This window comes from Erinaceus europaeus, chromosome 4 (genome assembly GCF_950295315.1).
Source record: "Erinaceus europaeus chromosome 4, mEriEur2.1, whole genome shotgun sequence".
NCBI classification, from domain to species: domain Eukaryota; kingdom Metazoa; phylum Chordata; class Mammalia; order Eulipotyphla; family Erinaceidae; genus Erinaceus; species Erinaceus europaeus.
Window position 1 is genome coordinate 35,691,169 of NC_080165.1, and position 23,842 is coordinate 35,715,010.

General features: G+C 40.6%; 10 non-coding genes across 10 annotated transcripts; 6 read left to right on the forward strand and 4 right to left on the reverse strand.

Moving 5' to 3' along the window:
• Positions 1 to 475: 475 nt before the first annotated feature.
• Positions 476 to 547, forward strand: TRNAA-UGC (transfer RNA alanine (anticodon UGC)). The gene has a single exon. It is a non-coding gene; the product is annotated as a tRNA-Ala (tRNA).
• A 358-nt stretch (positions 548 to 905) lies between these two features.
• Positions 906 to 978, forward strand: TRNAK-UUU (transfer RNA lysine (anticodon UUU)). The gene has a single exon. It is a non-coding gene; the product is annotated as a tRNA-Lys (tRNA).
• A 515-nt stretch (positions 979 to 1,493) lies between these two features.
• Positions 1,494 to 1,566, reverse strand: TRNAK-UUU (transfer RNA lysine (anticodon UUU)). Its single transcript has one exon. It is a non-coding gene; the product is annotated as a tRNA-Lys (tRNA).
• A 4,242-nt stretch (positions 1,567 to 5,808) lies between these two features.
• On the reverse strand, positions 5,809 to 5,882 carry TRNAT-AGU (transfer RNA threonine (anticodon AGU)). Its single transcript has one exon. It is a non-coding gene; the product is annotated as a tRNA-Thr (tRNA).
• A 3,228-nt stretch (positions 5,883 to 9,110) lies between these two features.
• On the forward strand, positions 9,111 to 9,182 carry TRNAA-AGC (transfer RNA alanine (anticodon AGC)). Its single transcript has one exon. It is a non-coding gene; the product is annotated as a tRNA-Ala (tRNA).
• An 851-nt stretch (positions 9,183 to 10,033) lies between these two features.
• TRNAA-AGC (transfer RNA alanine (anticodon AGC)) lies at positions 10,034 to 10,105 on the reverse strand. Its single transcript has one exon. It is a non-coding gene; the product is annotated as a tRNA-Ala (tRNA).
• Positions 10,106 to 15,074: 4,969 nt separating this feature from the next.
• TRNAA-AGC (transfer RNA alanine (anticodon AGC)) lies at positions 15,075 to 15,146 on the forward strand. Its single transcript has one exon. It is a non-coding gene; the product is annotated as a tRNA-Ala (tRNA).
• A 4,033-nt stretch (positions 15,147 to 19,179) lies between these two features.
• TRNAA-UGC (transfer RNA alanine (anticodon UGC)) lies at positions 19,180 to 19,251 on the forward strand. The gene has a single exon. It is a non-coding gene; the product is annotated as a tRNA-Ala (tRNA).
• A 329-nt stretch (positions 19,252 to 19,580) lies between these two features.
• On the forward strand, positions 19,581 to 19,653 carry TRNAK-UUU (transfer RNA lysine (anticodon UUU)). The gene has a single exon. It is a non-coding gene; the product is annotated as a tRNA-Lys (tRNA).
• A 2,147-nt stretch (positions 19,654 to 21,800) lies between these two features.
• Positions 21,801 to 21,872, reverse strand: TRNAA-AGC (transfer RNA alanine (anticodon AGC)). The gene has a single exon. It is a non-coding gene; the product is annotated as a tRNA-Ala (tRNA).
• Positions 21,873 to 23,842: the final 1,970 nt, after the last annotated feature.

The window sequence follows — 23,842 nt, forward strand, 5'->3', positions numbered from 1 at the left end:
ACAAACAAACAGACAGACAAAAAACACTAATATAGTCATGGGCCCTTTGGAATATAACCAAAATAGACCTACTAACTATGTACAAAACAGAGACTCCCAACTCTTCATCTGCACTATTCCAGCCTGTAGGTTCATGATTAGTCAACAATTTGTTTGGCTTTATATGTTAATTCTTCTTTCAGCTACCAGGTTCTAGATGCTACTGTGATGCCAATGGGACTTCCCTGGGCAGATGACCCCACCAACGTGTCCTGGAGCCCCGATTCCTGTGGTTGTTGTTGGACACTTATTTTCGATTTTTGCCTTCCAGATCAAGTTCTGTAAGTAAAGAATTAGTATCAGTTTTTGGCCCTGAAGGTTTTATACCTAAATCTATTGCTGATGAACATTAATATTGAACATTGCTATTATAATGATAAAATCCCAGAAAATAAAACCCCCTGCTAAATAATCATATGCATCCCTGCTATTAGAAGGGGGTGTAGCTCAGTGGTAGAGCGCATGCTTTGCATGTATGAGGCCCCGGGTTCGAACCCCGGCACCTCCAGTTAAGGGTTTTTTTTTTTTTCCCTCCCCAGCCACCAAACATTGCTCAAATCTATAATTCAGACAATGCATACAAGCCTCTCTCTCCCACTACTCCACTCTTCGAAAGTAAAACCATAACCTAATAGATTAATTTAATTTTCTTGTCTCTTGCTGTGCTTTTATTGTATGTTCAACACAAAATATTTTACTTTATTTGAAAGTCAATGGTTTCCAGTAACAGTCGATAGTTTATGACAGGATGATTCTTGACACAATGGTAACGCACTACAACAAAAGAAAAAATAAATATTTAAAAAAAAAAAAAGTGTGGTGGGAACTGAGAACAGTAGAAAGCCATCCACAAAAGGTACACAGGGGCCTGGATAGCTCAGTCGGTAGAGCATCAGACTTTTAATCTGAGGGTCCAGGGTTCAAGTCCCCGTTCAGGCGGCTGAATGTTTTTATCATAGATAATTTAATTAGAAGAGTTCTAGTCCTTAGTTCTAGTATACTTTGACACTGAAAAGGAGAGGAAGAATTTAAAAGGAAAATTCACTGTTCTCTTTAGTATTCAGGTATGAAATAGTTACATGGTAAATTTGCCCATTCCTCAAAACCACATAATTTACGACCTTGATGATTTTTTCAGTTTTAGGCTTTGGGAAACACATTTCCTGTAAGGTGTTATGCAACAACTCAGTTATACAGAATTTTCTTTCCAAGTAGTGCCTCAGTACTTCTCAGTCAAATCTTTGTATAGATTGATAACCCAGAGATAACTGGTTTTAGAGAGGCGTCTCATTAACTGATTGGAGCATTTGAATCAAAACTCCTGAATTCTTCAACAACAACAACAAAATAATGAAACCAGATTGACATGACATTTTTCTTTTAAGTTGTTTTAATTCTTTCCCTCTTTTAGCAATCCTCCAAAACTCTTCTGCTACTTGGCAAAAAGCACATACCGCCTGAACAGGGACTTGAACCCTGGACCCTCAGATTAAAAGTCTGATGCTCTACCGACTGAGCTATCCAGGCTCCTGTCCTGCCTTTTGGGTATCTGATCTAGATTCTTACATTTAACCCATTCATTTTCATGCTGTTCATTTCCAAATTAACTATTCATTCCAAAAAGGACTCTGTTTGAGTCATAATTTCTAGAAGGAGAATTTCCCTTCATTCTCTCATCTTTGTCTTCACACCTGTAGGTTTTTAGAATCAGAAACCTACACATCATTGGAGGAAGGCCTAGAGAGTAGCTAGATACATGTGCATAAATTTCTCAGCAACACACTATTTCTGTCTGTATCCCAGTATGCTGTCTTGAATATATTTCCTTTGGCTCTCTCTCTTTTATTTACTTGTAACATTTTTATTAGTGACTTAATAGTGGTTTACAAGATTATAAGGTTCCACATCTCACTCACCACCAAAGTTCTGTGCCCCGATCCAGCCAACAACAATCACCATAGTTCTGCAGGAAGAAGAATTTGAAGACACTGGTAATGTTTCAGAATGGTCTCCTTTCTGTGGAATGGTACTGAATTCCTTTTGCAATCTAAGGATCTCTGTTTATTGATCTAGTATTCATCAGTTTCTGTTGTCGTCTGTTTACTAAGTACAACAAACCTTGTTCTTCCCTTCATTCCCCAAACACATACAAACGGTAATCAGTCACAGGCGTTTTAATTGTCCAAAAAGTGGAAGAGTGAGTATTTAACTTGCAGGAGTGCCCTGGATTCACTGTTCTGTATCTCTAGGCTTCGTAGATAAAAGAAACTCTATATCCCAGCCATTCCTACTTTCTTTCTTCATTCTCTTTCTCTCTCTCTCTCTTTCCCTCCGCCTCGCCCTCCTCCCCCTTTCTCTTTCAGGAACTTTTAACTTTATTCAAGAAAATTGAGAACATTCACATGTTAGGCCGAGAGAAAAAAAAGCCCTATTTACTCACACGTTCAGGCTCACCTGGGGGGGGGGCTTCATTCTCTTTCTCTCCACGTTTATTCCTTACTCTTTTATAGATTATTCTACCTAAAATTACTAGTCATTTTGGCCATAGCTGCTTTAAGTACCTTTACTTTTTTGCTTCACTTTTCTTTTAAACCAGGATATGCTCAGCTCTGGTTAATGGTGGGGTGGGGAATTGAACTTCTGACTTTAGAGCCTCATGCCTCCTTGAAGCTCCAAAAGATAAAGAAAATCAAGGAGGCATCTTGACATCTATGTACAAAATGCAAATTACTGTTCTCGAATTTCCAATTGTGTTGTTTTCCTCAATTCAATCTCTGCTTAAATATTTATGCCTTCTCAAAAAAATACTGTCTTCATATATTATTCACTTTTGAGCTACTTATGTAATTTTTTAAATCAGGTGCATGCACCTGACCAAATTGTAAGTAGGGCACCAAAGTAAAAACCCTGTGGTGAGGGGTAGACATGCAGCTTCCTGGGCCAGTGGGGGGTGGGAGTGGGTGGGAGTGGGTGGGAGGGGTGGGTCACAGTCTTTTGGTGGTGGGAATGGTGTTTATGTACACTCCTAGCAAAATGTAGACATATAAATCACTAGTTAATTAATATGAGAGGGGGAACATCAATTGTATGTCTCAAAGTTTTTCAAAACACAAACTGAATTTGATATGTGGACTCTCTCAAAAGCCTAGACCAAGTAGATCAGAAGCATCCAATAGCACAGCTATATACAAGATACTGGGTACTGTACAGCAAACCATAACAAAAGGACTTTTCAAAGCTAACCCAATTACCAAATAATGTGATGATAACATTAACTATCGATTGTCTTTTTGAACCCTAAGACAGCAGGAACCTCACATCTCCACTATAGAGCCCTTACTTCCCCCAGTCCTGGTACCCTTGGATAGGGCCCACTTTCCTGTATGCCCAATCCATATCAAATAATATTGCATCCGCCGATCACAACCTAACCAACGCAACGATTGCCACCTCAACATGCTTCACTTCAGACTGTGTCCAGAGACTTCACGTATGGAATGACAACACTTCAGCTTCATTACTCGGGTTCCAGATGCCATCAGGATGCTGGCCAGGCTTCCCTGGATTGAAGACACCACCAATGTGTCCTGGAGCTCCGCTTCCCCAGAGACACACCCTACTAGGGAAAGAGAGAGGCAGACTGGGAGTATGGACCGACCAGTCAACGCCCATGTTCAGCAGGGAAGCAATTACAGAAGCCAGACCTTCTACCTTCTGCAACCCACAATGACCCTGGGTCCATGCTCCCAGAGGGCTAGAGAATGGGAAAGCTATCAGGGGAGGGGGTGGGATATGGAGATTGGGTGGTGGGAATTGTGTGGAGTTGTACCCCTCCTACCCTATGGTTTTGTTAATTAATCCTTTCTTGAATAAAAAAAAAAAAAGAATTTCTCATCCTGGGACTTATCTTTTTTATTTTTTAATATTTAAAATTTTTATTTATTCATTATTGGATAGAGAAAGAGAGAAATTGAGAGGGGAGTGGGAGATAGAGAGGGAGACGGGCAGAGAGACATCTGCAGTTCTACTTCACCAGTCATGAAGCTTTCCCCCTACAGGTGGGGTCAGAGGTTTGAACCCAGGACCTTGAGCACTGTAGTTAACTTATCTTTTTCATCTTCTTAAATATATTTGGCATGGAGAAGGGTTTAAAATTTGGGAGTAAAATCCTAGTTAAATTTTATGCTTTTGTTGTCATATTTGTAAAAATCTTTGCCTACCACAAACATTTCCTCTTATGTTTTCTTCAAGAAATGTTGTAATTTTTATGTTTTATATTTAGGTCTATGATACAATGTCAGCAATAGCTGCTCTAGGCATTAATAGAAGAACGCCCTTTTAAAAGTACACATAACTTAGCTTCAAGTGATATTACATTGCTTTTTAGACAATATGTGGACTTCACAATACTAATTCTTCTTCAACTTCTCTGTAAGCCACAGCCCACAATACATGGGTTTTAATTGTGCTTTAACAATTATCTTTGAAAGGAATTTAAATATTGGGCGTAGATAATATAATGGCTATGCAAACAGACTCATTCCTGGGACTCCAAAGTTCCAGGTTCAATCCTCAGCACCACCAAAAGCTTGAGCTTATGGTGCTTACCAGTGCTCTGGTAAAGAAAAAAAAAAAAACTTAAATAATAACAAACATATACTTTTATTCTCTACAACATTTTCATCTCCATGATTCTTTTCTCTGTGTTGATCCAGATTTTAATCTGGTAGTGCTTTCATTTTATCTGAGCCACTCTGTTTAATATGCTGGTGATGAGTTCTTTCAGTTTGTATAAGTCTAATATATATTTAAAGATTTTATTCATTTGTATAGGAAGAGAGAAAGAACCAGACATTATTCTGGTACATGTGCTGCTTAGGATTGAACTCAGAACCCATGCTTGAAAGTCTAATGTTTTATCCACTGTGCCACCTCCCAGATCACTGAGTAAATCTTTAGTTAGATTTTCAAAGATATTTTCACTAGTTACGAAATTCTGAGCTGAATACTTTTCTTCAGCATTTCAAAAATGCTGTTCTACCGTCTTCTCATTCACATTGTTTCCAGCAAATTGGGATAAAATTAAAGTAGAGCCTTTATCTGTCCTTGACAATTGGTTTTTACCTCTTTCTAAGAAATTAGGATTGGCGTACCTGAGGTAACACTGTGGAAAATCTCAAAAGAAGATGTGCTCTGAAGTATCAAAAAGATACTTCAAGGACATGGAGTAGGATACTTTCCTGAAGTTTTTTTAATCTAAAATACCTTTTTTTTTTTTCTTTTAACAAGAAAGATATCGGAGCACTGCTAAAGTGCTAGGAATTGATGCCTAGGACCTCAAAACATGAGGCATTAAAACCTGATAGGTAACCATTAGACTATTTCCTCAGCTCCAAACTAGAACACTAAAATCTCAGTCCTCTTTGTTTTCTTTTTTAAAGATTTTACTTATTTATGAGAAAGGAGAGAGAGAAAGAGCCAGACATCACTCTGGTACATCAGCTGCTGGGGACTGAACTCAGGACCTCATGCTTTGAGAGTCTAGTTCCTTAGCCACTGCCCCACCTTCCACACTCCACCCTTTGTTTTCTTAACAGAGTCTTGTGCTGTATGGATGCAGCAGAGTTTTCTTTTGTTTCAAAGTTTTGAATACAATCTTAATGTACAAAGTTGCACAATGAAAGTAGGCCAGTGGTATGAAAAAGGACTGTAAATGGTGAATTTGAAGAAAATGAAGTACTAACGGAATAAAGATGTAGGAATAAGGCTAGGCCCCGCTGGGATTCGAACCCAGGATCTCCTGTTTACTAGACAGGCGCTTTAACCAACTAAGCCACGGAGCCACTGCTGCTTTTAGAAGGGGCCATGGTTTCCTTCCTAGGTAGTACTTAAATATTGCTGATGTATTTCAGAATAGGATTTAAGACAGGAACTACTTGTTCATTCAACAACAATAATAATGTTATTCTTTCTTGACCTTTCATCTTGTAGGGTTTTTTGTTTGTTTTTACTGGATTCAGTGCCATCTAGACGGTGAACAATGTCTATGATTCAGGTACTGAGTGATCAGTCTTTTATATTCTCACTGAATTTGGTGAAGTCTGGATTTTGCCTCGGGGAAAATCACACAAACAGAAACGTTCAAAACAGAGGAGAAGAGGTAATGTTTTGATTTTTCTCGGAAAGCACAGAGTCAGGAGGAATCAAAGGATTCCCAACTTTTTTTTGAGGATGCAGACATTTATTGAATAAAACTTCTAAAATCTAGTACATTTTCTTTTTCAGCTAGGGGACTTCTCAGCTCTGGCTTATGACAGCACAAGACATTGAACCAGGGATTTGGAAGCCTGAGGCATGAGAGTCTAATCGCATAATCACTATGCTATCTCCCTTACCTAGCTCCTTTGTATTTGAAAGTTCTTCTATAGAAAAAAGATAGGACATTTTGTCATCAACATTCCTTATAAATCATTGGGGATTAAGTATAGGACATAAAATTTACTTCAGGAAAGTAAAAGACTCTGGACTATGAGGGCAGAGGGGTGGTCTGGGAGATGGCGCAGTAGATAAAGCCTTGTACTTTAAGGTGAGGTCCTGAATTCAGTCCGCGGCAGCACAGACACGAAGGCAAAAAGGGTTCAGTCACTAGGCAGATAAGAAATGAACACCTGTCCTGTAAACTATTACCTGCCCCGCCAACTAACTCTTATTCCCCCACCTCAATAAAATGGATGGTAGAAGAAAGAAATTTTGAAAAAATGTAATCATAACTGTTCCTATTGTTTTCTCTCTCAAAGATAAATTATGAATTAGCTACATTGCTTTCTCTATTCTGTCTCTTCATTCTGTTTATTAGCACATAAGAGAGAACAGAATATAATATGATCCTGCAATGTATTACAAGCCAGATTTCTTTGTTCCAACTATTGGTCTTCAAACTCCCAGCGATGAGTGTACAATATGTACAGTAAAGGAGAAATACACAAAAAAAATGTCACAAAAGATTTCTAGAAGAGAACTAGATTTCAGAGGACTTGTACAACCGCGGAAGAATGGGATATTCTGTGCTCAGACTTTAAAAGCTCCACCCTCAGGTTACAATTTGCTGTCCGAGGTGCTGACATAATATCACTGAACATTCATAAGAGCCAAAAGAATTTCCTTTATTGTTCATCTTACTTTTCATTCTCATTTCTCTCAAATTCCAAGCCCCAAACACTAAAACAACAAAAACGGAAACAAAAACAAAGCTAAGCAAGCAAATAAACAAAATCAATGGCTGCCTGAGATACATAAATCCAGTCACCTGTGGAATCTACTTCCTTACTCAATACTGTTCTGGCTATAGTCATAGGTGTATGAACATGCTTTATTTGTTGCACTCTATGAAATTATTAATTTAACCACTATGGTATCCTAAACAGAAATTTATCCACATGAGGTCTACAAAGTGTTCAACCTCTTTCCCACTGAGAAAAAGAGCAACCAGTAACTCTCAATTTATGAAAACCTGAACAAACTGGATCTTCTTGGGTGTGTGTGTGTGTGTGTGTGTGTATGTGAGAGCTGTTTCAGCCTGCTTCTTTTAGGGTACCCCACCCCAATTTTTCTCATTTCATGGATGAGGAGGAAACTCAGGAGTGACAAGGAACTTAGGTTCAAACATCCGCCCATCCAAATGTTATCCATGTTTAGGCTCCCATTCCCAGACCTTCTTGTATCCTAGTCTGCTGCTCCCCCTTAATCTCTCTCTCTCTCTCTAGCCACTGCACTTTGTGCTCTCCATTTCTATTTTCCTCTCAATTCCTCAACTCTTCTCCTTTTGTTAGACACTGGTTTGGTAGCCACTGGACTTTGCTGGTTTTTAAAATCATCTGGGAGAATTAAAAAAAAAAAAAAGAGTACATATATACAGTTCCTCCATCCATGGGGTTTCCTCCATGACAAATGCCTGGGTTGACTGTGACACACATTTTAAAGAAAGAAGGGAAATACTCACTTTTTTGTGTCTAGATATAGAAAGATATTATAAGGTGGACCAGAAGGTGGCAATTCCCCACAGCACATGTACCAGAGTGATGCCTGGTCCTTTCTCTCTCTCTCCTCCTATCTTTTTCATAAATAAACAAGTAAACTTTTTTTTTGCCTCCAGGGTTATTGCTGGGGTTCGGTGTTTGTACTACAAATCCACTGCTCCTGGAGGCCATTTTCCCCATTTTGTTGCCCTTGTTGTAGTCAATAAGTAAGTCTCAAACAAGAAATAAAGAAAGATATAAGGAAGTACTTCAGTTCTCCTCTTTCCTGTTTGAATCATTGTGGAAAACATTCTACCTGAAAAAGGTGCTATGCTGACAGAAACTTCCTTACACAGGGTTCAGGAGTAGAGATGCAGTATCCTAGACAAAGTATGGTTTTCATGTCTCCAAAGACACTGGACACAACACTTTGCAAAGTAGTAACTAGGGCTAAGTAAGAGGACTCAGTGATTTGAGTACTGGACTTGTAAGATCAGCTCCATATTTGAACCTGGTGGCCTTTCTGATGTGTTTTCTCCCACAGGGAAGTAGTCTCTTCTTTTTCAGATGAGACTGGGCGTGTTCATGGTGGTATGGCTGAAGAGCAGTCTCTTCTTTTTCATACCAGCATTGTGAATTAATTACAACTTAATTCCCTCTCCCCACCTGGACCTAAATTTCCCGAACATTTCTTACAGAGCTGCTCTTTGTATCTCTCTGCAACACCTTTCATACCTTACCGGCAGTCCTGCAGACAAAGAAAGCTGAAGATTCAAGAGAATATTCCACCCTTGGGACTGTCCATGGTGGTGGTGGTAGACAGGAACTGCAACTCAGGAAATCTGCTAAGAGCAGCCCTAGGAGAGTCTGACAATTAGGAAAGTTCCCAGGTATATCGTGGCACTTTTAGGTTTAGAATGCAGAGTCGCTTCTCTCGAGGGTTTCAGAAACAGTGGAGTGGGATAGAACAGACTCTGATCTTTCAGCTGAAATCTTGGAGCTCTTGCAGATAAATACAACATCAGATGCGCTGAGTGCTACAGAAAGTGGCTCGTGGGGGGTGTAGCTCAGTGGTAGAGCGCGTGCTTAGCATGCACGAGGCCCTGGGTTCAATCCCCAGCACCTCCAGTAGCTTTCTGAGCTATTTCGTTTTGACCCCTTGGTTAGACACCTTCCATCCTCATGGGATTGGCACAACAAAGTCAAAGGGTGTCAGTTGGGAAAAAAAAAAGTAACTGATCTGAAGGGCCTTGCATACCAAAGTATGAATTGCCTGTTTCGTTTTTTTTTTTCTTTTGTGGTGTCTTTCATTTCCAGTACCTCCACTAGCCTTCTGAACTCCTTTATTTTAACACTATGAGATTGAACAGGTAGGGAAGATTAGTAAAGAACAAATGAAAATGTACTTGGCAGAAATAATTAAAGACAAGAGAGATGGAATCAAATGAAAGTTGTCTGAGTGTTTTTCTTTTCCCCTTTCCTTTCAGAAAGAGAGAGTTTTAAACACAGAGAGATAGAGATAGAGACCACAGCACTAAAACTCCCTTCAGTGCTGTAGCGTCTGGGCTCCAACCTGGGTGGCATAGCTGGCAAAGCAACACACTATCCAAACGAGCTATCTTGTTGACCCATAAAATTCTTCTGTGTGGTCTGGGAGATGGCGCAGTGATAGGGCTTTGAACACAAAAGCATGAAGTCCCGAGATCAATCCCTGGCAGCACATGTGCCAGAGTGATGTCTGGTTCTTTCTCTCTCTCCTCCTATCTTTCTCATAAATAAATAAAATCTTTAAAAAAAAAACAAAACTTTTTTTTTCCTGTTTCACTACTAGTATCAACTAATTTCCATTTCAAAGACCATTAATTATCAAATTAAGCTACTTTAAATGTAAAATATGTATGGGTCCTGTGAAAAGAGTTGATGTTATACATCGGTAACAAGGCCATTTGGTGTAAAAGTGTAACAGCTCAGAAAGCTATTGGAGGTGCTGGGGATTGAACCCAGGGCCTCGTGCATGCTAAGCATGCGCTCTACCACTGAACTACACCCCCTACCATCCACTCTTCATGGCACTCAGAGCAACACAGTGTTTCTGAAACCCTGGAGAGAAGAGACTGCATTCTAAACCTAAAGGTGCCATGATATACCTGGGAACTTTCCTAATTGTCAGACTCTCCTAGGGCTGCTCTTAGCAGATTTCCTGAGTAGCAGTTTCTGTCTACCACCACCACCATGGACAGTCCCAAGGGTGGAATATTCTCTTGAGTCTTCAGCTTTCTTTGTCTGCAGGACTGCCGGTAAGGTATGAAAGGTGTTGCAGAGAGATACAAAGAGCAGCTCTGTGAGAAATGCTCAGGAAATTTGGGTCCAGGTGGGAACAGTTGTAATTTCAATTAATTTTTATTAAGGTTGACAGAAGCTATTCCACAGGGAATAAATTCTTGTTATGATCCTTGAGGCATGCAAACTGGATAGTAGAGAAGATTATTGCTAGATGTATTGTGGTGTGCTAAAACAACTAAATTGGGAGTCCTTCTATCCTCACCTACCACCTTTCTCTACCAGAGCACTTTCCAGCTCAGCTCTGGCTTATGATAATGTCTCTGGGAGTTTGGCGGTAGCGCGGCGGGTTAAGCGCACGTGGAGCGAAGCGCAAGAACCCGCGTAAGGATCTCGGTTCCAGCCGCGGGCTCCCCTCCTGCAGAGCGGTCCTTTCACAGGTGGTGAAGCAGGTCTGCAGGTGTCTAGCTTTCTCTTCCCCTCCTCTCTTCATTTCTCTCTGTCCTATCAAAAAAAAAAAGACAAAACAAAACAACAAAACAAAGATGATGCCTCTGACTGAACTCACCACTTTAGAGCTTTAGGAATAATCATCATTTTATATAGCTGCTGTGCTATTTCTCAGGCCTTCAATTGGGAATGTTTTTGATAAATAAACTAAAGGTCCTCATTCAGTTTATAATCTTCCCTGTTAAAAGTCACGTTTTTCTGGGAGTCGGGAGGTAGCGCAGCTGGTTAAGCGCGCAGGTGGCGCAAACGCAAAGACCTGCATAAGGAGGTCTCCATTACTCTCTGTCCTAACAACGACGACAACAATAATAACTACAACGACAATAAAATCAACAAGGGCAAAAAAGAAAGGGGAAAATAATTAAATTAAATTAAAAAGATAAAATAAAATTAAAATAAATAAATAAATAAAATAAAAATAAAAGTTACCATTCTTGAGGAATTGCAGGGTTGATGAAAAGTAGATTTAATCTGGTTAACCTTGAAAGAACAAATACTTTGTAGTGTTATGGATTCCCTTTATTCTATACAACTGAGAATTTTCCTTTTAAAAAAATATTTATTTATTTATTCCCTTTTGTTGCCCTTGTTGTTTTATTGTTGTAGTTATTGATGTCGTCGTTCTTGGATAGGACAGAGAGAAATGGAGAGAGGAGGGGAAGACAGAGAGGGGGAGAGAAAGATAGACACCTGTGGACCTGCTTCACGGCTTGTGAAGCGACTGCCCTGTAGGTGGGGAGCCGGGGGCTTGTTCCTTAAGCCGGTTCTTGCGTATTTTCCCTTTAACTTCCAAAGTTTTCTCTGAGATAGTTCAATCTGGAGTCCATTTAAAAGTTTTAAAAGGAATGGTAAAAAGTATTCTTGGACTGTGGAGATAGCATAATGATTATGCAAACAGACCACAAGCTATAACTGAGCAGTGTTCTGAAAAAAAGAGGGGATATTCTGTGAAGACTCTGGGAATTGCTGATGAGACTGGATTCCTCTCTCTCTCTCTCTCTCTCTCTCTTTCTCTCTCTCTCAACCTCTCTGTGTGTGTGTGTGTGTGTGTGTGTGGTTAGAGACGTGAATCAGTGAATGCAAGTCAGTGCCTGTAACTTTGTGTAAACAACATGCAAGATGATATTTATTTTAATTTGTTGTTTGTTTTCATTTTGACAAAAAATGTGACTTTCAAAAAATACTTATTTCCTTTTGTTGCCCTTGTTGTTTTATTGTTGTAGTCGTTGTTGGATAGAACAGAGAGAAATGGAGAGGAGTGGAAGATAACTGGTAGACATGACTCCCCTGCAGCCGGGCAGCTGGGGGCTCCAACCCGGATTCTTGTGCAGGGTCCTTGCGCTTCCCGCCACGTGCACTTTACCCACTGCACTACCACCCAACTCCCCGAGAATGGTAAATTTACCAGAACATTGCTCAGCTGTGACTTATGCTGGTATGGGGGATTGGTATGAACATGGAACTTTGAAGCCTCAGGCATGAGAGTCTATTTGTATAACCACTATCCTACCTAACCCCCTTCCCACGGATAACTTTCTTCATAATGTTTTTTATCTACTTATTACTGGATAGAGACAGAGAGAAATTCAGAGAGTGGGGGAAAAGAGAAAGGGAAAGAGAGAGCTGCAGCCCTGCTCCACCACTTGTTAAGTGTCCTCCTGCAGTTAGGAACCAGGGACTTGAACCTGAGTTCTTGTGCACTGTACTGTGTATGTTTAACAAGGTGTGGCACTACCTATCCCCCACCCCACCCCTCCCCCACCCACCCACCCACCCCCATGTCAAATGATAACTTTCTATAGTTCACACATTTTTTGGCTTCAGTCTTTCTAATGTTTAAGTTCCTATGGGGGTCTCCATTTTGTAGATAGTAGGTCTATTTTGGTTATATTCCAAAGGGCCCATGACTATATTAGTGTTTTTTGTCTGTCTGTTTGTTTGTTTGTTTGTTCTGAGCCTGACATCTGATATGCAGGTGGGCCCAAGTAATTGTCTGGGGGAGATGATGTCATGGCTGGAAAAAGGACCAGAAAGCTGGATCAGGGAATAGAGTAGCTCCCAAATATGGGAAAGGTGTATAAATATTGTTGACTATAAACCCCATCGATTTGATCTGATCTGGGGCCCATATTCAGCACAGGAACCTATGTGACTTCTGCATCCCTATAGCTCTGAGCTCACATTCTGTGGTCATTAGTAGGAATGTTCCAAGCTGCCCCAATTTCAGAACCCATCTTCCTCAGGTGGAAAGCTTCCCTATTCTTTACCCCTCTGGAGCAATGACCCAGGATTCATTACAGGGTGCAGAAGGTGGAAGGTCTGGCTTCTGTAATTGCTTCCCCGCTGAATGTGGGCATTGACAGGTCGATCCATACTCCCAGCTTGTCTCTCTCTTTCCCTAGTGGGACAGGGATCTGGGGAGGTGGGGCTCCAGGACACAATGGTGGGGTCGTCTGCCCTGGGAAGTCCGGTTGGCACCACGGTATCATCTGCAACCTGGTGGCAGAGTAATGAAGCTTGTGGGTTCACATTCCATGCCTGACGTCTCTGGATGCAGTCCGAGGTGAAGCATGCCAAGGTGGTACTGGCTGCATTGATTAGGTTGGGATCAGCAGGTGCAGTATCAATTGGTATGAATTGGGAGAGGCATGCAGGAAAATGAGCCTTGCCCTAGAGGGTTCAGGACTGGGAGAAATCTGAGTTTGGTGGCATACTCCAAACTCAGCCAGATTGTGCTTTGAGCTTCTCTTTCTGTTCTTATTTCTCAACTTCTGTTTATGAGTAGGATAACCCCATACTCATCTTTGTCTTTTTGACTTATCTCACTTAACATAATTCCTTCTAGCTCCATCCAAGATGGGTCAGAGAAGATAGGCTCATTGTTCTTAATAGCTGCGTAGTATTCCATTGTGTAAATATACCACAACTTTCTCAGCCATTCATTTGTTGTTGGGCACCTGGCTTGCTTCCAGATTTTAGTTATTACGAATTGTGCTTCAGTGGGACTACATCCAATTGAAAAGCTTCTGCACAGCAAAAGAAACTATCATCCAAATAAAGAGACCCCTCATGGAATGGGAGAAGATCTTCACATGCCACACATCAGACAAGAGGCTAATAACCAGAATATATAAGGAACTCACCAAACGTAGCAACAAAAAAGCAAATGACCCAATCCAAAAATGGGCAGAGGATCTGAACAGAATATTTACTACAGAAGAGATCCAAAAGGCCAACAAACATATGAAAAATTGCTCCAGGTCACTGATTGTCAGAGAAATGCAAATAAAGACATACATCAAAAAGGACAGCAGCAACAAATGCAGGAGAGGTTGTAGGGACAAAGGAACCCTCCTACACTGCTAGTGGGAATGTAAATTGTTCCAACCTCTGTGGAGCGCCTTCTGGAGAACTCTCACAAGGTTAGAAATAGACCTCCGGGGAGTCAGGAGGTAGCACAGCCGGTTAAGTGCTGGTGGCACAAAGTGCAAAGACCGGCATAAGGGGAGTCGCTTCACAGGCGGTAAAGCAGGTCTGCAGGTGTCTATCTTTCTCTACCCCTCTCTGTCTCCCACTACTCTCTCCACTTCTCTCTGTCCTATCTAACAACGACATAAATAACAACAATAATAACTACAACAACAATAAAAAACAACAACAAGGGCGACAAAAGGGAAAATAAATAAATAAATATTTTAAAAGAAAAGAAAAGAAAAGAAAAGAAAAGAAAAGAAAAGAAAAGAAAAGAAAGAGACCTCCCGGGGCCAGGTGGTGGCGCACCTGGTTGAGCGCACATGTGCAAGAACCCAAATTCGAGCCCCCACCCCCCACTCCCCACCTGCAGGGAGAAAGCTTTACAAGTGGTGAAACAGGGCTGTAGGTGTCTCTCTGTCTCTCTCCTCTCTCCCACCCCCTTCCCTCTTGATTTCTGACTGTCTCTATCCAATAAATAAAGACAATTAAAAAAAAAGTTTAAAAAAAGGTGTTTCTCATTCTCCTCCCTTAAAAAAAGAAATAGACCTCCCATATGACCCAGTAATTTCTTTCCTAGGGATATATCCTAAGGACTCCATAACACTCAACCAAAAAGACATGTGTACACCTATGTTCATAGCAGCACAATTCGTAATAGTTATTTATTTTAAAAAATTTATTTGTTCATGAGAAAGGCAGGAAGAACCAGACATCACTCTGGTACATGTATTACCAGGGGTTGCTGATTGCCCAGCAGGGGGTGTAGCTCAGTGGTAGAGCGCGTGCTTAGCATGCACGAGGCCCTGGGTTCAATCCCCAGCACCTCCAATAGCTTTCTGAGCTACTTCGTTTTGACCCCTTGGTTAGACACCTTCCATCCCCATGGGATTGGCACAACAAAGGTGTCACTTGGGGAAAATTGATAACCTCAGGCATGGAAGTCTCTTTGCATAACCACTATGCTATATATACCCCACCCTTTTCCTTTCTTCTCTCCTCTCCTCTCCTCTCCTCTCCTCTCCTCTTCCCTCCTCTCCCCTCTTCTCCCCTCCCCTCTCCTTTCCCTTCTTTTTCTTTTCTTTTCTTCTTTTTTATTGGGGAGATTAATGGTTTACAGTAAAGACAGTTGTTTATGCATATATTAACTTTCTGTTTTCTGCAAAACACTCATCCCCAGCCTAAGTCCTCCACCATAATGCACCAGGACATGAAAGCCCCCTCCCCTATGACTTTTTTTAAGTTAACGTGGTGTGTTTGAGACTGTACACCCACACTTTTAAGCAGAAACATTGAGGAAGAACTCTACATTATTAAAAAAGTATTTTATTTTAATGAGAGATAGAGACAAACACAACAGAACACTGCTCAGTTCTGGTTTATGATGGTGCTGGGGATTGAACCTGGATCATCAGAGCCTCAGGCATGAGGGTCTTTTGCATATCCATTATATCTCCCCAGCCCAATAATTTTGTATTTAAAGGCCGATTTTTTTTTTTTTTAACCAGAGCACTGCTCAGCTCTGGTTTATGGTGGTGCAGGGGATTGAACCTGGGGTTTTGGAGCCTCAGGCATGAGAGCCTTTGCATAACCATTATGTTATCTACCCCTGCCCATGGCTGAATATTTTTTTTGTTTTGTTTTTCATAATGTATGCTTTTTTCTAATAAGAAAAATAACACACACAAAATAAAACTAATCTTGGAGGGCTGTGGAAGGTGACTGTGACTAGATCTATCACTCCTCTTCCCCCTTGCCCAGAAAAAAATAAAATGTTTTATTTAAACTGTATTCCCTCCCTGCCCTGTTAATCTACAAGTTTATAAGTAAGGAGAGACCTGCTCCCTTCCCTTCCCAAGTCTCCCCTACCCCTACCCTCCATTCCTCTCTTTCTTCTCTTGTCTTCTGCCAACCGTTCCATTGTCTCTAAAAACCAGATCTTAAATTTAGATAAGGAATTCAAGGGAACTGAGTATTGAGTGTTGGGGTGGTAGTGGAACATATAGATACTGAATAATACATTAACGCTTTCTGTACTCAGTTAACACTATCGTATTTTGGTGGAATTATAGACTTCACTGTGACATTTGGCGAAACAACTCAGTTGGGAGAACATTAGAATGAAGATCTGAAGGTCGAATTTGGGTTCTGTCATTGCTTTACATAATACTTAAATTCGATAGTAGTAAATGTATAAAACTAGTTTCTACCAGCTTTTGAAAATCCTATCAAAAATTGTACATATGTTGTTGTTTTTTTTATCAGTCTGGATTATTTCTCTGAGGTTTTCCATTAAATGTTAACTGACAGTACATAGTTTATTTAAGGGTGAAAATCTAAAAAAATTATTTTCCTAGGTAGTTAAGAGATTCCAATACCTACATGCATTGTACTTACAATTAGTTTCTGCTTTGGTGCTGTGTGAGAGATAGACGTTTTAATCACAAGAATTATGTGTAGGGTAATTTGTAGAAAAAGAGCTACTACTAGTCAATGTGTGTCTATAGGTGTAGCATTTGCAAGAAAAAATTTCCAATTAGAAAAATCTAGGTTTGCACCTTGAGTCTGTTCCGCTATTAAACTTCTGGAATATGTACGGAACATTGCTGAGTATCACTGAATTTTTAAACAATTACAAGAACACCCTGTGTTTTCTTGTCAAGCCTTGCATTCCTACCGAAAACATGTTTAACTTGCTATTTTCTGTTTTATTTTCTGTAGTGAAAAGTAAATGAAAATAAGCAATTCCATAAGAATTATACAACTGAAATTCACAAAGGGACATAAAACAGTGGAGACACATGAACAGTCAACAAAACTCAGACACAAGTAAAACATCTTCCCATTTCAGCTACTTTCTTGAAAACTATCATTGTTAGATGGTTCTTGGATCATTGAATTGTTCCTTTTTGTTTGTTTGTTTTTAATTACAGTTTCAGGATACGAGGGAGAGGTGGATATAACACCTGTGATTACTAAGGTTGATTCGGATGGTAAGATTGGCTAGGCCGGTAGCCCCTTCCTCACCACTCCACGTGCTGTCTTGAGTGAAACAGCCAGATCGTACCTCAACAGGAGTGAAAGAATAGTTATGCTTTAACCTGCTAGAACTTCTGAATTCTTAAATTACTGTTCTGATTTTACAGTTTTTGTTTTTATTTCCCATTGAGAACTCCGGGACACTGTCAGGAGAAAAAAAAATTATAGTACTTCAACATCAGAAATACTACAAAAGGGGGCGGGGGATAGATAGTGTTTCAGGTTGCAATGGGAAAATTGTTGAGAGAGAGAAAGAGAGAGGGAGAGAAGCAACATTAGAGACAGTGATTGTACAATTATTTGAGATGTATACACTCAATCCATTAGCCACTTAGCCCTCCTAACTCAAAGGCTATCACTTACTGTTCTGTTTTAATTTTAAAATGCTGTGAATCATTTGAAAGAACAATTCTGCCAGACAAGTCACATTATTCCAATTTTTTAAAGAGAGTTCACCTGGAGTCACTAAATCAGAAAGTTAACCGCTAGAAACCTGGTTCCAAGAAATGAGTTCTCTTGTAATCTTGGAAAGGGAGCATCGCTATGGCACACGCCGTGTCGGTGCTCCAACTCCAGACCAACTTGAGTGTTCAACATTTTATGGAATTCATCGCCTCTCAAGCTGCTTGTTCTTCTTCTAGCGTTTGCCCTTCTTCCGTAGCCAGTCAACAGGTCAGGTTGAAAGCTGTCAGGAGCTGCTTGTTGCGGGCTTTGAAAGTGACTGGGATCCATGTGGATTCAGTCGGCTAGGAAGGATCATCAGTTTCCCCAATGAATGGGTACTCACGGGATGCACCACGAGAAGGTCGTTCCAATGCATCCCACTGCTTGTTTATATAGTCCTAATAGTGATAAACTCCCAGGGTTAAAGAAGTGTCCTGCGTGGTTTCGTTCATATGTAGAATATAGGGAAATGAAACACATGAAGTAGGGGAAAAAAAGTGACTAACCTGTCTCTAAGACTATGAAAACTATGGTGGTTATAGTGTGAAGTGGGGTGGGGCAGGGAGAGGTTGTGTACGTGTTGGGGGGAGTCGCAGAACTTCTGTGGGTGCAGATGGAACTAAAACCTTGTAATCTTATAAACCATTGTTAAATCATCAATAAAAATAGAAAAAATGTGTCCAGTAACAAAAACATGCTTTCTGGTTCGTAATCCCTGTCCTCAAATAAATAAAGACTTTATTTATTCCTTATGTAAAGATAAGGAAATACAAATGCACATTTGTGGCTACTGATTTTTTGTCTCATTCTCACAATTTGACATTTTTCTCTACCCCTGAAGCTGTTGTTGCATTCCTACCTTGTTAGTGAGATTTGGGGCTGACTACTGGGTCTCTTAAATAACCTGGATATGTGGATTAGAAAAGAACCTTATAGTGAGTGAACACATTTTTCTGACGCTAGTTTCCCAGCATCAACCTCAGTCCTTCATATTCTGATAGAATAAACAAATGCTATGAAATGTTTACAGAGGAGAAAAGTTGAATTTCAATAGCACTGTGTCTCAGTTTAAGACATATTTGGAGGAACTGAATGATTTGCAACATGGAATTTGATTCCTTGCAGAACAGTAGACCCTTGTCATATTTTAAAGTCAAAAGAGAATATTCTTGTGGTTGTTGTTGGACACTTATTTTTGATTTTTGCTTTCCAGATTAAGTTCTGTAAGTAAAGAATTAATATCAGTTTTTGGCTCCTGAAGGTTTTATAACTGAAATCTATTACTGATGTACATTAATACTGAACATTACCATTATAATGATAAAAATCCTAGAAAATAAAACCCACTGCTAAATAATCATATGCATTCTCAGCCCTAGAAGGGGGTGTAGCTCAGTGGTAGAGCACATGCTTTGCATGTATGAGGCCCTGGGTTCGAACCCCAGCACCTCCAGTCAAGGTTGTCTTTTTCCCTCCCCAGCCACCAAACATTCCTCAAACCTGTAATTCAAACAATATATACAAGTTTCTCTCTCCCACTCCTCCACTCTTCAAAAGTAAAACTATAACCTAATAGATTTATTTAATTTTCTCGTCTCTTGTGTTTTTCTGTACGTTCAACACAAAATATTTTACTTTACTGGGAAGTCAATGGTTTACAATACAATCGATAGTTTTTGACAGGATGATTCTTGACACAATGGTAAAGCAGTACAACAAAAGAAAAAGAAGTGTGGTGGGAACTGAGAACAGTAGATAGGCATCCACAGGGGGTATACAAGGGCCTGGGTAGCTCAGTCGGTAGAGCATCAGACTTTTAATCTGAGGGTCCAGGGTTTAAGTCCCTGTTCAGGCGGCTTAGTGTTTTTATCATAGATAATTTATTTATTTTTTTTATTTATTTATTTTTTTATAGCAAGAGCCTTTATTTGCAAGCTTAAGCTTGGGCCGCCGACACCCTTCCACGCAAGGGGAAAGTCTGATCATTTTTCTTTTTTTTTTATTATTATTTTTTATTTAAGAAAGGATTAATTAACAAAACCATAGGGTAGGAGGGGTACAACTCCACACAATTCCCACCACCCAATCTCCATATCCCACCCCCTCCCCCGATAGCTTTCCCACACTCTATCCCTCTGGGAGCATGGACCCAGGATCATTGTGGGTTGCAGAAGGTAGAAGGTCTGGCTTCTGTAATTGCTTCCCCGCTGAACATGGGCGTTGACTGGTCGGTCCATACTCCCAGTCTGCCTCTCTATTTCCCTAGTAGGGTGGGTCTCTGGGGAAGCTGAGCTCCAGGACACATTGGTGGTGTCTTCAATCCAGGGAAGTCTGGCCGGCATCCTGATGACACCTGGAACCTGGTGACTGAAAAGAGAGTTAACATACAAAGCCAAACAAATTGTTGAGCAATCATGGACCCAAAGCTTGGAAAAGTGGAGAGGAAGTATTAGGGAGGTACTCACTGCAAACTCTAGTGTACTTCTGCTTTCTTACTTTGGTGCCATACTCCAAACTCAGTCAATTTCTGCTTTGCGTTTCTACTTCTTTTTTTTTTTTTTTTTACATGCATAACATTCCCCAGATTCCCATTTAACAATACAACCCCCACTATTTCATTCATCATTTTTCATGGATCTGTATTCTCCCCACCCACCCACCCACCCCAGAGTCTTTTACTTTGGTATAATACTCCAATTCCATTTCAGGTTCGACTTGTGTTTTCTTTTCTAATCTTGTTTTTCAATGGATGGGATGATCTCACTCTCAGGCCGAAGTTGAAAAACAAGATATCATAGATAATTTAATTAGAAGAGTTCTAGTCTACTTAGTTCTAGTATACTTTGACACTGAAAAACTCTGTGAAAAGGAGAGGAAGAATTTAAAAGGAAAATTCACTGTTCTCTTTAGTATTCAGGTATGAAATAGTTACATGGTAAATTTGCCCATTCCTCAAAACCACATAATTTACGACCTTGATGATTTTTTCAGTTTTAGGCTTTGGGAAACACATTTCCTGTAAGGTGTTATGCAACAACTCAGTTATACAGAATTTTCTTTCCAAGTAGTGCCTCAGTACTTCTCAGTCAAATCTTTGTATAGATTGATAACCCAGAGATACTGGTTTTAGAGAGGCGTCTCATTAACTGATTGGAGCATTTGAATCAAAACTCCTGAATTCTTCAACAACAACAACAAAATAATGAAACCAGATTGACATGACATTTTTCTTTTAAGTTGTTTTAATTCTTTCCCTCTTTTAGCAATCCTCCAAAACTCTTCTGCTACTTGGCAAAAAGCACCTACCGCCTGAACAGGGACTTGAACCCATATTAGGGAAAACTATTCCCTGATCCACCTTACTGGTCCTTTTCCCAGGCATGACAACATCTCCCCAGACAATAACTTGGATCCACCTACATATCAGATTTCAGGCTCAGGCAAAACAAAACAAAACAAACAAACAAAAAGCTAGTATAGCTACAGGCCCTTTGAAATATAACTAAAATATGCCTACTAGCTATCAACAAAATGGAGGACCCCCACAACACTTCATCTGCACTATTCCAGCCTTTAGGTACATGATTGTTCAACAATTTGTTTGGCTTTGTATGTTAACTCTTTTCAGCCACCAGTTTCCAGATGCTAGTAGGATGCGACCAGACGTCCCCGACAGACAACCCCACCAATGTGCCTTGGAGCTTGCTTCCCCAGAGCCCTTACCCACTAGGGAAATAGAGAGACAGCTTGGGAATATGGATCAGGGAAGAGAGTTTTCCCTAATATGGGAAAGTGGCATAAGTACTGTTAACTGTAAACCCCATCAATTTGATGTGATCTGGGGTAAATGAAACAGGCAATTCATACCTTGGTATGCAAGACTGTTTTGGATCAGTTACTTCTTTTTTTCCCCAAGTGACACCCTTGACTTTGTTGTGCCAATCCCATGGGGATGGAAGGTGTCTAACCAAGGGGTCAAAACGAAGTAGCTCAGAAAGCTATTGGAGGTGCTGGGGATTGAACCCAGGGCCTCGTGCATGCTAAGCACGCGCTCTACCACTGAGCTACACCCCCTGCTGGGCAATCAGCAACCCCTGGTAATACATGTACCAGAGTGATGTCTGGTTCTTCCTGCCTTTCTCATGAACAAATAAATTTTTTAAAATAAATAACTATTACGAATTGTGCTGCTATGAACATAGGTGTACACATGTCTTTTTGGTTGAGTGTTATGGAGTCCTTAGGATATATCCCTAGGAAAGAAATTACTGGGTCATATGGGAGGTCTATTTCTTTTTTTAAGGGAGGAGAATGAGAAACACCTTTTTTTAAACTTTTTTTTTAATTGTCTTTATTTATTGGATAGAGACAGTCAGAAATCAAGAGGGAAGGGGGTGGGAGAGAGGAGAGAGACAGAGAGACACCTACAGCCCTGTTTCACCACTTGTAAAGCTTTCTCCCTGCAGGTGGGGAGTGGGGGGTGGGGGCTCGAATTTGGGTTCTTGCACATGTGCGCTCAACCAGGTGCGCCACCACCTGGCCCCGGGAGGTCTCTTTCTTTTCTTTTCTTTTCTTTTCTTTTCTTTTCTTTTCTTTTCTTTTCTTTTCTTTTAAAATATTTATTTATTTATTTTCCCTTTTGTCGCCCTTGTTGTTGTTTTTTATTGTTGTTGTAGTTATTATTGTTGTTATTTATGTCGTTGTTAGATAGGACAGAGAGAAGTGGAGAGAGTAGTGGGAGACAGAGAGGGGTAGAGAAAGATAGACACCTGCAGACCTGCTTTACCGCCTGTGAAGCGACTCCCCTTATGCCGGTCTTTGCACTTTGTGCCACCAGCACTTAACCGGCTGTGCTACCTCCTGACTCCCCGGAGGTCTATTTCTAACCTTGTGAGAGTTCTCCAGAAGGCGCTCCACAGAGGTTGGAACAATTTACATTCCCACTAGCAGTGTAGGAGGGTTCCTTTGTCCCTACAACCTCTCCTGCATTTGTTGCTGCTGTCCTTTTTGATGTATGTCTTTATTTGCATTTCTCTGACAATCAGTGACCTGGAGCAATTTTTCATATGTTTGTTGGCCTTTTGGATCTCTTCTGTAGTAAATATTCTGTTCAGATCCTCTGCCCATTTTTGGATTGGGTCATTTGCTTTTTTGTTGCTACGTTTGGTGAGTTCCTTATATATTCTGGTTATTAGCCTCTTGTCTGATGTGTGGCATGTGAAGATCTTCTCCCATTCCATGAGGGGTCTCTTTATTTGGATGATAGTTTCTTTTGCTGTGCAGAAGCTTTTCAATTGGATGTAGTCCCACTGAAGCACAATTCGTAATAACTAAAATCTGGAAGCAAGCCAGGTGCCCAACAACAAATGAATGGCTGAGAAAGTTGTGGTATATTTACACAATGGAATACTACGCAGCTATTAAGAACAATGAGCCTATCTTCTCTGACCCATCTTGGATGGAGCTAGAAGGAATTATGTTAAGTGAGATAAGTCAAAAAGACAAAGATGAGTATGGGGTTATCCTACTCATAAACAGAAGTTGAGAAATAAGAACAGAAAGAGAAGCTCAAAGCACAATCTGGCTGAGTTTGGAGTATGCCACCAAACTCAGATTTCTCCCAGTCCTGAACCCTCTAGGGCAAGGCTCATTTTCCTGCATGCCTCTCCCAATTCATACCAATTGATACTGCACCTGCTGATCCCAACCTAATCAATGCAGCCAGTACCACCTTGGCATGCTTCACCTCGGACTGCATCCAGAGACGTCAGGCATGGAATGTGAACCCACAAGCTTCATTACTCTGCCACCAGGTTGCAGATGATACCGTGGTGCCAACCGGACTTCCCAGGGCAGACGACCCCACCATTGTGTCCTGGAGCCCCACCTCCCCAGATCCCTGTCCCACTAGGGAAAGAGAGAGACAAGCTGGGAGTATGGATCGACCTGTCAATGCCCACATTCAGCGGGGAAGCAATTACAGAAGCCAGACCTTCCACCTTCTACATCTCACAATGATCTTGGGTCCATACTCCCAGAGGGGT